This window comes from Pezoporus flaviventris, unplaced genomic scaffold (genome assembly GCF_033815535.1).
Source record: "Pezoporus flaviventris isolate CSIRO_AGI_PZ_B2104156 unplaced genomic scaffold, CSIRO_AGI_Pfla_v1 ptg000001l, whole genome shotgun sequence".
Lineage (NCBI taxonomy): Eukaryota > Metazoa > Chordata > Aves > Psittaciformes > Psittacidae > Pezoporus > Pezoporus flaviventris.
This window is the reverse complement of record NW_026892549.1, coordinates 63,173,434-63,187,409: the sequence shown is the minus strand read 5'-3', so window position 1 is coordinate 63,187,409 and position 13,976 is coordinate 63,173,434. Positions and strand designations below refer to the sequence as shown.

At 38.8% G+C, this 13,976-nt stretch overlaps 1 protein-coding gene across 2 annotated transcripts in view; it reads right to left on the bottom strand.

Annotated features, from left to right (window-relative positions):
* HS2ST1 (heparan sulfate 2-O-sulfotransferase 1) overlaps positions 1-13,976 on the bottom strand; it is an 83,052-nt gene that overhangs the window by 22,586 nt on the left and 46,490 nt on the right. The gene's annotated exons all lie outside the window — the stretch shown is intronic.

Here is a 13,976-nt window from a genome sequence, read left to right as displayed (position 1 = left end):
AGAATTCAGCTGAAACCACTGTTTTGTTATTTCAACTGACACAAGCCCCAAGTGTAAAGCATTACAACAAATAGGTTTGCAAAAATTCAATTAGATTTATTAATTTCAAGTTTGACAAGAACAGAAGCAAGAGGCACTTACAAATCAGTTAACATCAAGGTGAACAGTGATCTCCAAGTACTGAAATACATCAAATACATCAAAAAGAAAGAATCATGGAAAAGCAAGCTACGAACAACTCATTTTGGCAAGGTGAGTACATTGCAAATAAACCATTCTTCCTGTTATACAGAGGGCAATACCCTAAGTAATTGAGCTCTGCTTCAAGTGTTAAAAGCCTATTTGGAAAATAAAACCCACAGTATTACAGCATTTTGGGGTTTTTTGCTGCTGCTGAATATCAGTTTCTTTGTGCTGATTCAGACATAGCTTTATTCTGTTCTGGGTAAGTATATACCACAATTTGTAATACAGATGTCAAAGCATCTTTTCTGATTCATTTATTGTGATACTGCCTTCAATAATGTATTCACAGAAATTTGTGTTGTCTAACAGCGCAAGCTGAAGTCAGTAATTCTTTGTATCATGTTCTTACACAGGGTATAGCTCTTTCTGGATGACAAGCTTTTAACAGCAGCAACTCTTGGCCTTTACTTCCCTTGCTTCCTGTAACCCAGCTCCTTCTATTCTCTTTCACCACATCTCTTTAATTATAAAATCACTCTTAAAGCAGAATCATTAAGCTGTGAATACCACTAGCCTGTAATTCCACAGAAATTGTCTTCAGCCACAAACTTCCATCTGTCGGAAATGCTTCAAAGCTTAAACTCACTCTCTCATATGCTCGTATCTCACACCCCATAACTAAGTTACATCAGTATGAAAATGTTTGTAGAAAATGCTTATTGAGTATATCTCAATTTTCCACATGACATCTGTTGCTCCCCACTGCATCAGTCACAGTTTTTGCTCCTTCCTTTCCCGCTTACTACCTCTCCCATCACTGCTGGCAAACGTCCTATTTTGGAAAGAGATGAGGCAACAGACTCAGGTTTCATCTATGTGAAGACAAGATGAAGTTACAACAAGAAAGTTACAACAAGAAAGGACAGGCAACTCTCCCCTTCCTGCCAGTAAGCGATTAGAGCAAGCATTTGGTAGGGGACATAGTTAGCCACATGGCTGCCCAGGGCTACCTGGATATGGAATACCACCTAGAGAGGCTAAAATGAAACAAATTAAATTTGTATTGTCTACACCAGAGTAGTAGTAGATCTCAGCTAGATTTGAATAACTGCACGGAACTCCAGGGTTGATGAGGCTGGCTGGCGTGGAGAGAAGCTTCCCCTTTTCTATGCAAGAAGTAAACATTTGTGATAAACAGGCATGACTTGCAGGAGAAGTGATGAGAAGTGTTCCTCTAATGAGGTATTTGAAACCATGATGATTCAAGAATTAGTGTGATAAGCGCTATAAAGGCTATACATAAGATATAAAAGATGCATAATTAGATGCAATTAACAGAAAGGCTATGGCATACAATCATCTGCAACTTTGTGAGAGGGGAAAGCAAAAACCCAAGCAAGGAGCAAACCTTCCCAAGTGTGAAGTACACAGCCAGTTCTATTATCGAAGACAAGGAGGCTTTCAATTTAAAATTAAAATGAAAACTAATCCTTATGATAAAGAACTGAAATCACCTTTTTGAAATAACTGCAACAGTTAGAAACCAAAAGCTGTGATGATGTGCACGATGTAAATTGCTGAAGAGCAAGGGAAGCTAAAGCTAGCGAGAAGCAAAGTCAAAGTATCTAACCTGGCTTATAACGTTGCTTATATGTTTTTAGAAGTATGGTAGAAAATGCAAGGTATGCTTTAATGACTACAGGTGGAAGATACAGAGGAAGATGATGCTGGCTATTTATTAAATACATTTTGTTTACCAAAAATCTCCTTATTAACTTTGATTAGGAGAACTTGTCTATATAAGGTTGGAATAGCTTCACTGAAATAGATAAATAATCACTTTAGGTCATTTCTTTCCTATCCGAGATCCTGTGGATAAAATTAAGTCCTACAGTCTTATTGCTTTCATTGCACTCGATTTAAACCTGATTTTGTAAGGAAAACATCTAGGCAAAATGAACAGGAGCCAAATGTCTGAACAGGGTTAAGACTGTCCGCACCAAGTTTGATACTAATTAACTCCATCAATTTAAAAAGATAAGCAACACTTAAGCAAGTGGTACTTTGACTACCAGGCAGATTTTCATAGTAATTTTAAGGCATAAAGGGTAATTTTAAGGCATAAAATATTCTGTCTCCCACTTTTTTATTCCTGCCTGTTTAGGTTCACTGTAACGAATAATACAATTACTATACAGTTGGGGGAAATGCTGTTTTGTCATCTGCAGTTGTCCTGCATGCCAACTTCCATCAACTGTGAGGACAGTTTACACACAGGCAGTACCAGATATGATCAGCACAATAAAGGTTGCTACAATGGTTATTTACCAGCAGATGAATTACTTGCAGAAAGCCTTCAGCTGGCAGAAGTAGCTGTTTATAAGCTGCAGAAGCAGCTTGTTTCCTCAGCTATTTGTCTACATGTTCTTTGAAATCCTTATCACATTTCTGTAACTGACAGCATCTTACATTTCTTGAGCCATCCTCTTGTAGCAATAAACCAGCAAATACCATAGCTAGCAACAAGTTGACTTGCCAGTCAGATGCTACCAGAAAAAAACATCTAATGTGCAACTTTTGTTTTCTCCTTCAGCACAAGCACTGATAACCACATACAATCTGTATGACAACACTGAGTACGGAAAACTGCACAATTATTTATCAAGACTGCTGCCCTTTCAAGTCAAACCAGTTTGTCAACAGGTTTTAAAGTTATTAATTGGAGAGAAACAGGCAGACCGAGTTTGATTTGATTCTTCATCAGGGACTGTAGTGATAGGACAAGGGGTAACGGGTTCAAACTTAAAAATAGGAGATTAAGGTTGGATATAAGGAAGCTCTTTGCTGTGAGGGTGCTGAGGCGCTGGCACAGGGTGCCCAGAGAAGCTGTGGTTGCCCCCTCCCTGGCGGTGTTCAAAGCCAGGCTGGACAGGGCTTGGAGCAACCTGCTCTAATGTGGTGTGTCCCTGCCCATGGCAGGGGTTGGAATTGAATGATCTTAAGGTCCTTTCCAACCCAAACCAGTCTGAGATTCTATGATTGCTTGGCCCTCCTTTGTTAGGATCTCAGCTAATAAAAATCACCTGTGAAAATGCACCAGACCCATACATACCTAGAGAAATACTTAAAAACCCAACTAAGCAGTATTTACATAATTATAGAAACAAATCACTGTGTTCATAAGCAGTCTACATTCCTTGCACGTTCAAAGAGATGAATGTCTTAGGTAAAACAAGTTTATTAGCATTTACTTCAAATCCAAGTGTTTATTACATACAAAATATTATCTTCCCAAAGAAAAGAGAGTGGCATGGATTTTAACAACTTAAAAGGTTAAAAAACCCAAACCATTCAAATTCCTTAAATTTTCCACAAGACTGCAAGAACCTCCTGTTTTTTTTTTAACAAGAAAATCTATCAAAACTAGAAACTCTTCTTTCCCCTGTAGCTTAGCAGTTACCACTCTTGACGAAGGATACCTTTTGAGCCTCACTGACTGTCAAAGTCAAGTTAACCGAGTATGTGGAAGAATCATTCAGAGCATACAGCTCTACTTCACGAAGCTATGCTCTTTGTCCTCTAGTTTCTTCTGTATGCATCTATGGTTATTATTTAGGCTCTCTCCACAACGTGTCTTATGAGCCTGCTATGCTTCCTTCTGAAACCTCCCACTCAGATAAGAAACGACTCAGTCCTAAAATAATTTTTACCTCATAACCTTCAAGTGTTGCCCAACAGAAGAAAAAGATGTGGATTCAAACTTCACTCACACTGACCTGATGCAAACAAACAGGACAGCTACAATGGATGGCACCATCCCTGGGCAAACAGTTACTATGTATCTATAAGAGTGAATGCCACTTCAACCCAATAAGCAGGTTCTCTTCCAGTTGGGAATAATATTGAAAGCCAGCTGACTTGGTGTCTCAGCTTTCTTTCCACTGTGCTCCCAGGCCAATTAGGCAAGCAGCTGGTAGCCTGAGGCACTGAGCAGCTCTCAAGCTGTTTCCCTGCCCAAAAGCTGCATTAAACACATGACTGGCCTAAATACTGAACCCGAGCAGGACCAAAAACCTACTCATCATTGACTCCTTTCTCCTCTGATGAAGAATGAAAACTAAACAGCAGCTTAAAATTGAGCCATAATTACGTAGCAAAGTTAATGTCACGATTCATTTTGGAATTACATACACCCACCATATACACATAGCCTTCATCCTTCACTGAAACGCTGCCTCCTCTGGGAGCTGTTTAGCAGCATACTACTTATAAACCAGTGCAGTGCTGATGTATGTGGATATCAACACTTTGGGGATGCAGAGGAGGAGAGAAAGAATCAATGGTGCTGTGACAATTTATGGCCATGGAGGATTTATGTCACTATACCCAATTAAAACTGCAGGAAAAATATAGCTCAAATTAATAAAAAACGCCTGAAGATAAATTTGTTCAAGGTATCAGTATTAACATATCAACTCTTTCAAAGACCTTTAAGAATAACAACTCTATCCTACTCTAGATACTAACAGTAGAACCAGTACATTGGTTCTTTAGCAACTTCATAACTTTAAAAGACCAACACATATTTTGGGCAAGCTTTTGGTTTCTCCTACTTTTTTTTTTCTCAGTAAAAATATTCCATGAAGCTTGCTGTCTCTTTACTGCTGATGAATGAACATTTATTACTCTCAAAGGCAATTCTGGGTGAGCCACTGGGGCGGGGAGGTCAGTAAAGCACAGCAAACCCTACCTTCCTGCTCCAGTAATTGAAGTGCTCTTAAAAACAGTCCAGGAGACTCCAGATTCCTTCAAGTGTGACTTCTTACAGCTATCTCTAAGTGACCATCTTTAAAATTGTCATTAACTATTAATTTTCCCATTAGCATATGTAAATACACATATCACAATCAACATTAACAAACAAGGAAAGCAAAATGCTGGCTATTTGATAGAAATACAAACTACCAATCTTGCACCATCTCTGTTTATCAGAGCTGAGTGATTTTCTGCTGGTAAAGCAAACACAATTTGAGTGTGAAATGATACAACACAGGCGCATTTACCCCCATCGTACCAAACTGTTATTAAGACAAATAACAAAAGGATTGCTAAGAAACAAAACTGCAATTTCAATTCAGTTCTTTCAGTCACCAGCGAAACCTGATGCTGGTAAGAACACTGGTACTCAAGCAGCAGGCAACTGCCTCTAGACTGAGGCAAGATGGTCCCATTGCGTTCCTGCCCCCCCCACACACACCCCGCTGCAAATCACTTCACATCTTCAGATACTCTGGTTAACAGATACCATCCCGGGAACCACACTTGTGGAAATCACTGCTAATGCCATACGCAATACCCATAAGTTGTTCTAGTTGAAAAGAATAACTCTGACATTTTGCTTTGTTCTTTTCTTAAATATTTTTGGGTGCAGCTCAGAACAAATTACCTATTTAAAAATATCTTAACCCTTAAGATATTTTAGCTATTTGCATTTCAGACAAAAGAGACTGTTGGTCTCCCTTGCAAATCCAGTTATCTTAAAGCAACTTATTAAAGATCCATTAAAACCTTTAAGGTTTGTCTTTAAAAAGTCCTCAAATTCCAGGACAGCCTGAGCATATACATGCTCTGACCTACAGCAAGTGAAAATCATGTGCATAGCACATACAAGGAGGGAAACAGAGCACAAATCATTCCAGAAGAGGTTTTTTAAGTCAGTTCAAAACCCCTATTATCCTCCTTCCTCTTCTTAAGAATTCAATTGCTTTAGTGTCAAGAGATTCTAGTAACTAACTGTAGAAATGTCGTTCCAGCTTGGGTTTTCTCCCCAGTAAGGCATGAAAAGATACAGGTATAAAAAATCCTCTGTAATAAGGCCCTGCAGTTCACTGAACAATTAAAGTCACCAACATTGGCAAAACATTTTCTTTACTAGTGTTTGACTGGTTAATAGAACAGAAGCAAAAAGAACAGTCCAAACAGAAGAGGATTGTATTCAAACGCCAAACTTTAAACTCCAACAAATGCACACTGGAACTAGTTAAAAGCAAAAATAACCCCTCCAGACAATTCAAAGACCAGCAAGGAGGCACCTCCAGCTAGGTACTGAGATCCTTAACTAAAATCTAATGTAGTGATGCTAAAAAGCCTGTTATATATAGTCCCATGAGCACATGATACCTGCCATTTAATTTCAAGATAGCATTTTTGCCAGGGCTTCATTTTGAACACGTAATAAGCAGAAGCATATTGATTAGTGTGCAGTATTGTTCAGGGTGTGATATTAAACTAAAGTTCACCCAACAGTGAAATCTCTATCCCACATATACATCCAAGCTGCTTTTAACATCAGAGCTTCCATTTCTCATTTTCCTGCAAATTTATTTAGTTGATCACCTGCATTTTGTAAGGAAGAGAGTATTTAAAGATTAAGCTCTGACCAATGTTTGTTTATTACAGTTAACATACAGCCTTCCACGTTTTTTCTTTCAGCATTCTGTTGGGCAGAATATTTTAATGAAAAACTTCGTAAGTTGTGGCCCTTTTTTGATACAAGACCAGATACACCACACATGTACTATGAAGTCAATCTGTATTTTAGTTATAGAATACATGCAGCAGGTAAGGGCCTACATCTCGAGTTGCCTCAGAAAGAGCAAAGCTAAACAAAAACCCATAAAAAGTCACAGATCAGATGAATCATAGAATGTTTTTGGTTGGAAAGGATCATCTAGTTCCAACCCTCCTGCCATGGGTAGGGATGCCTCATGCTAGAACATGTTGCCCAAGGCTCTGTCCAACCTGGCCTTGAACACTGCCAGGGGAGGAACAATTACCACTTCTCTGGGCAGCCTGTGCCAGCGCCTCAGCACCCTCACAGGGAAGAACTTCTGCCTTAGATCTAACCTGAACTTCCCCTGTTTCAGCCTGAACCCAGCACCCCTTGTCCTGTTGCTACAGGTCCTAATGAAGAGTCCCTCTCCAGCATTCTTGCAGCCCCCTTCAGACACTGGAAGCTGCTCTGAGGTCTCCACACAGCTTCTCTTCTCCAGGCTCAACAGCCCCAGTGTTCTCAGCCTGTCTCCATACAGGAGCTGCTCCAGCCCCTGAGCATCCTCATGGCTTCCTCTGGACTTGCTCCAACAGCTCTATGTCCTTTTTATGTTGACGGCACCAGATTGCGTTTATAGATTAAAGCGTAGCTACCCTAACAAGCACCGTTACTCCCCGAAGAAAATATGGCTTATAGCAGGTATTTTTGTGCAATAACATCCAATAAAACAGGAAAAAAAAAAAGGAGGTGCAAGAGACAGCATTCAATGGCTTTTTCCTCCCAGTCACTTCAATTTCTTTTTTTTTTTAGCACAAGGAAACTTGAATAACAGACAGCTGTAAAGAGAAGGATCACACAAGGAAAAGTTTTACGGCTTTTCAAACCCCCCAAAACTGTCAGTAAACTACTATGAAGTCCTGTAATTACAGTAACAGCAATGAAAAATACTTGGAAATCGGGGACTTATTCTCCAAACAATAAACTACAGCTGAGCATGTAACAGCAGGGCTTGCTCTTATTTATAGTGCCTTAATATCGTAATGTAGGTATTCAGTGTTAGCAGGAAAAGTTAATGGAACTGTTTTCTACAGGGATACAGTTGTCACAAGCATTCCACTATACAAATGTGCATGTCACTCCTTCAAGCAAAATCCAATTCAAATAATGAAGGAAAGCAAGATCAATATAGATCATTTGACTCCATTTAGTAAGGTAGCCTGGAGACTGTTTTGTTATTTTATACAGGTTTTCTCCAGACATACAATAATTTACTTTTCCTAAAAGGGTACTGGTTAGTATAAAAGCAAAAAGGATGCCGAACTGTCTGTTAACATCATTGAAAGACCTCTATGTACAGACAGTGCTGTATTGCAATAAGTCACCGTCACATTTAGTAAGTGGCAAGTTCTACTGTTATTTCCAACACCTTACGCTTATACCCCTGCTTGTCTTCACACTTCTTGGTTAAACTGACCTCATCTTGAAACAAACTATTTCCAACTGGTCTAGCAGCCAAATAAGGAGAGAGCAAATCAGCATTGCCTTCTGGTCAGAACAGCAGCTGATGTGGTTAATGTAGAAGATCTAAATATTTTGTTAGGAATCTCAGGACGTTAGAGAACAAAGAATAACCTTATGATAACTTTATGTAGTACCAACAGCATATTTGCTTAATTAACACTGGCTGTGTACAGACTAAGCATTTACAGTAATAAACATGATTTCCAACCTTAATGCAGTTCTAGGAGTTTGTGTAAAGTCACTGGAAAGAAACAGAGATGTCTGCATGCTGAATGAGCCCCACTGCTGGCATAACAGAATTCATTTTAATTACATTTCTTAAATACTGACTAGATAAGCTCTCGATTCTATTTTTCTGTTTTCTCTGTGAAAACCATTTATCTTGCTCTTAGCTTCATTTTAAGAACTTCCAATTGCATTCTGTACTTTGACTGCTTCGTGAACAAATCAAAAAAGTATGTCTTTTTTTCCCCAAAAACCTTTTTTTTTTCTTAGTGAATTGTTAATCAAGAAACCTGGTAGCTCACTACATCTCAACATACATTACAAAATACTGCTTTATTGTTTTATTCCCATCTTAGATTTGCAGCCTAAAGATCTCATCCGAGACGGAGATGAGAAAGATAAGCATGAATAAATACAAGCTCTAACAACACACATCGCTCAAAAATCACATTTCAGGAAGCTCAGAACCATTTTAAGTAAATGAAAGTACCAGAAACACTCTTTTTTTTTTTTTTTTTTAATTATTAAAGGCTAGAAATACCACAAACACTAAATCAATTAGGTTTTAAACTACTCTGGAAAACTCTTCTTGCTACATCCTACACCTCTTCACACCTGGGGTTTAACACATACTCAAGCTGAACTAGGAAAACAAATACACTCAGTTTCTACCTGGCTCTGAATAAAATCATTACCTGCTATAAAGGTAGCCCTTCCCCTCAGACTTCCAGAGGATGAAAAGGAGCAGTGGCCCAGTGGACTCCTGGAGTCAACAGAAGCAATATTACAAAGGAAAGCCTTCTGGTCCTCACAACACGTACCCTCCCCAGCCCTACTCTGTAAGCTTAGTTGGGCTCTCAGGAGAGAAGCCCAGATGAAATCCCCAGGATTAGTTTGAAATCATGCATTAGAAACACCCTTGTGACAAAACTAGCCAGTTTATGCAAAACTTCAATGTCCATCTCCATGCAGTGGCAGTCATACTCAGTTCAAATATAGCTGCATATCAACAGCACTATTATAAAACCTCTTTGCAGCAGATATTGATTAGCAAAATCAAAATTATATAAGCAGAAGCTTTATCTAGTTTCATGTCAGTTTGAGATGGAGCTCCTTGTCCTTGGTAAAAACAGAAACAGTCCAGGATTGGTGAGGTGTGCAGGAAAGTGGCTTTGTAGAAAGAACTTCCCACTTCCAGCTGCTCACTGAAAGCCTCTAGCTGTTAATCATAATTCAGATTGGGTTAAGCTTTTTAATCAAAAATAATTCTTTTCCTACATGCACGAGAAATGTTTTGTTCCTTCCCCAAGTCAGTTCTTTGTTGAAAAAGGAGGACTCCATGATGAAATTTGACCAGAACAAACAAAACAAGCAATTCCCTCACTGCACCTTAGGTAGCTGTTGCAAAAAGGTAAAACCCATTCTAACCACTTGGTCCCATGGCAGTAAGGGATGCAATAGGCTTGTATTTATCAATCTCTAACAATGCTTCCTGACTAAACCAGACCACAATTCTTCATTCTCAGGAGGTACACCACCACTGAACTTTGTAAAAGTCAGCACTTCAGGAAGTTATTCTGGATAATGCAATGCCAGTGAAATTAAATCCAAAAGAATTCCTACAGTAAGACCACAGAAAAATAGAATCAAGGTTCTCTTTTGGTATTTCATATTCATTAAAATATTCATTTTATGAAGGCCCTTGGACCTAGAAAGTTAATTTAGCTTTGCATATCATTTTGTTGGCAGTTGATGTAGAATTGCACAGGATATAAAATGCTGACTGGTCTTGGAAAAGAAAAACCCAACCACCCAAACCAACCACCAGGAACACCCCCATATTTGCTTAGATTATCTTTTGCAGATATTAAGACTTTAAATTGTCTGATTTTATTTTATACAAGCAAAATAATCTGCTTCCAACAATAGTCAATAGCCTAAAATCTAGCATTAACCCATTTCTAATATGGCTGAAACCCGTAGAGCTCTGTAAAGGAGTAATTCTTTTTGTGGCATTCAGAGAGAAAGTGTTCAGAACTGTCAAAACCAAGCCACTTAAGAGATTTCAACTTGATTGTAAAGAATATAATACATGGTCAGCACTGATAGAAGTAGCAATGCTAAAATCATGTTTTGAAGCAAAGACTTGTTGAAACTTCATGGCCTGTGTTCCCAAACACAGAAGGTGCCTGACGCTGGGAAGTAAGCGCTCTTGCTGGAGATGCAGGTATTGGTATTGGTATTATACAGCCCATAAGCAGCTGTACAGCTGTAACATTTCTTTTCAGTATCAGTATTAAAGCTACTGAGGACATCTAAACCAAGCTTTTACTCTCTGTTCTCCATATATGAACCCCAAATTTCCTGAGTTGCTTTAAGTCTCCAGGGACCACAGCTGGTTTCCATACATCTATTTTAAATTTGCCTTGCTTGCTGTTGCATTAAGTCACCATCCTCAAATTCCATTAGCCTCAATTACTATTTTTATGTCTATGAATAGTAAGGTTGAAAAGTTCGTTTTTATGTTAACAAGTTTTAACCATGTAAGGATATATGTATATTTTAATATCTGTTGGCAACTCAAATAAAGCACGTATGGAAAACCACACTCAAGTCTTCCTTTTTGCTATATGAAGTGGAAGTTGCTTCTTTGGAGATATTTAAATCCAAGCAATTACTTGGGAAGGGGACACACACAACAACACTATTAGATTCTGTGGGAGGACATACTAACTGATACAGGTTTTTTGTAAGAAATAGTTTATTTATCTGGGATACTTCAAAGCAAAAAAGACCACTAGTGAATTCTGTTTCCAGGGTGATAATACCTTCCAGAAACATGTCACACACTGAAGTTATTCTTCAGACTGAGTGAGCAGAGAAAAACATGAAGAAGACTTCTTTGCTATGAGATAGACTGCCTAGAAACATATTAAATAAGGAAATACAGTACAAATATATAAATATAAAATATGTAAAATACAAATGAATTTTGACTCATGATCCTCTGCAAACTTAGTTGTAGTGATTAGTCAGGGAACCACCCATGTACTTATAGAGCTCCAAAGACATCATATCATGGCAAGAATAATTCAGATGTAAGTTTGGGCAGAAAAGAGGGAAGGAAAGCCAAGAGGCAATAGCCCTTTATAGCACCATGTGGTTCAAGGGAAGCTCCAGGATAAGTAATAATGAGAATGTGCATACTCCTACCCTTAATATCCACAGTCACCACCCTAGACCCACCCCAACAAGAATTCATGTTAAGTTTTAAGGTTATTCTCAGCTCTTTGTGCCCTTTTCACTGGACATTTCTTAAAGGAAGCAACAAGTCTCTTCTCAAAAGGCTATACAAAGGAAACAAGCAGCTGTGTAGGGGGAAAAGAATGAAAGCTCCCATACAAAGAGTTCAATAAATTGGTACTTGGAAATAAATAATACACAAACTTACCATGTTTGGTAACAAATAATTTAGCAGTACAATGTGCCCATTACAGAACAGCATCTGCATGCCAGTCTCCTTCAATTGCATTATTTCATGCCTTCTTAACTATTTCAGGGTTTTGGCACATCATCTCCCTCTATATCTTTCAGATAGCTATAGCCTCTCCTCACACACTCTCGGCACCCTGCTAATAATAATCAAACACCTCTGCTCAGAGTTTCCCATAAATCATTGAGGTTTATAATGACCTGCTCAGATAGAGCAAGGATCACATTTCTACTGCCGGCTTGGCAGGCTAGTGTTAATGCACTTCTCCCAAATCCTGGCACCAACAAACCCTTTTTAAAGACATACATAAAAGCCATATTGCTTCTGCACATTTTCAAGTGCAATGTCACTTGGCCTTTTGATTCAACACGAATTTATCCTTCAAAAGGAAGAAACACTTTGGCTGTGTGTAAGTTGTAAACACATACCTCCCTTGCTCATATTAAAATCACTTCTGAAGACTTCTTACTTTTACGCTCCCAGATAAAAGTAACTTCTCTTAGTTTCTGAACAGCCTCCACAAAATATTTTCACACCTCTTTTGACACCTAGTTCATACCATGCCATTTTCTTCTCAGGAAGAAGAGGATATCATGGGCTGACATCAATTTGCAGGATCAGAACTGACTCAGGGGAAAAATTCTCACTATGTTTCAAACATCACCATACCAATGAGAAAATGGGTCACGTTTCATCAAAAGAAAATCCTGTATTGAAATTGTTATAGATCCAGACTTCACATCTCGGTATGCTACTAGCCCATGGCCAACTGAGAACTCTCAAACAGGATACAGAGCCATACTTCAGTACATATGTCTACCTATTTCATTCAGCAAAATTATGTTACATTTAAAAGAAGTTATTCTGTCCAAGTGGCCACCCTTGTACATTCCCAAATGTGGCCAAATTAGCTTAACAATAATTGGGATACCGTTAAAACAGTAGCTATTTCTTCCAGAGGCTACAGAAAAGGCCTCCTTCTCTAGTCAATGTTACAAGCCTGCAAATTCAACAGGTAGCAGAAATTTAACTTGACTTTACATGTGTCACATAAGCCATTTTAATTGTAACTGAAATGCAGAATAGCTGGAACTTAGTAGCTTTTGTATGCCCCATAAACTGTTCCTAACCTGCTCTCCAGCTGAGCTAAAATTTCAGCAATCTATTAACTTCTAGAAACTATATATACAAATGTACATAGTAAGATTTATTTCAAAACATAACATGTTTCCAGACCAAAAAAAAGCTGAGCTGCCACAGCTCTGTTCTACTTTTGTGCCTTACAAGTGCTCAGATAGGGGGGAAAAAAAGTTGGTTTAAGTGTTGTGGGGTTTGTTTTTTTGGTTTTAAATCATGGCTCTCAACATCTTTAAAGCAAAGGAGTTTCATGCTGCTTCTGTCCAAGGAGGCAAACGTGACTTTGCATCAGAACACAACAGACATCTCCCTTTCATCAAAGGAAAGCTGTAGCAAGCCGCTGTGATGTGCCTGGCAATGGGGTAACTGACAGCAGTTTAATGGCGCTGTCTAGCCCAGCAGAGCCGTGGGAGTCAGACTCGCTGTCTCTGCACATCTGTTGTGGATATACGCAGTTGAGAATAATCCCTGCTTTCAGCCCAGATACTAACTCATTCAGTAGATTCATCAAAAAAGCAGCTGAATCCAATGGCTTTCATTTGACAAAATGATAGATCCATGCACCCTTATGACCACATATCCATGAATAGTTCCCACTTCTGAACTTCAGATGGATTATTCCCTCCTCCTCTGCAAAGGGTCACCCTGTGCAAAGCCTGCAGCCACAGGAAACAAACTGTAGGAAATTAGCTTATCCATTGAGAACATTTTTTAGTTGATTACAACTGAGCTGCAAACTCTACACAAAAATTCAAGTTCAGGCCATTCAAATGTCCACAACAAACCATCCTGGAGAAAAGAAATCCAACATGGATACAAAACGCATTTCCTTTGGGGCAGCCAGAACCCTTGATAAGAATT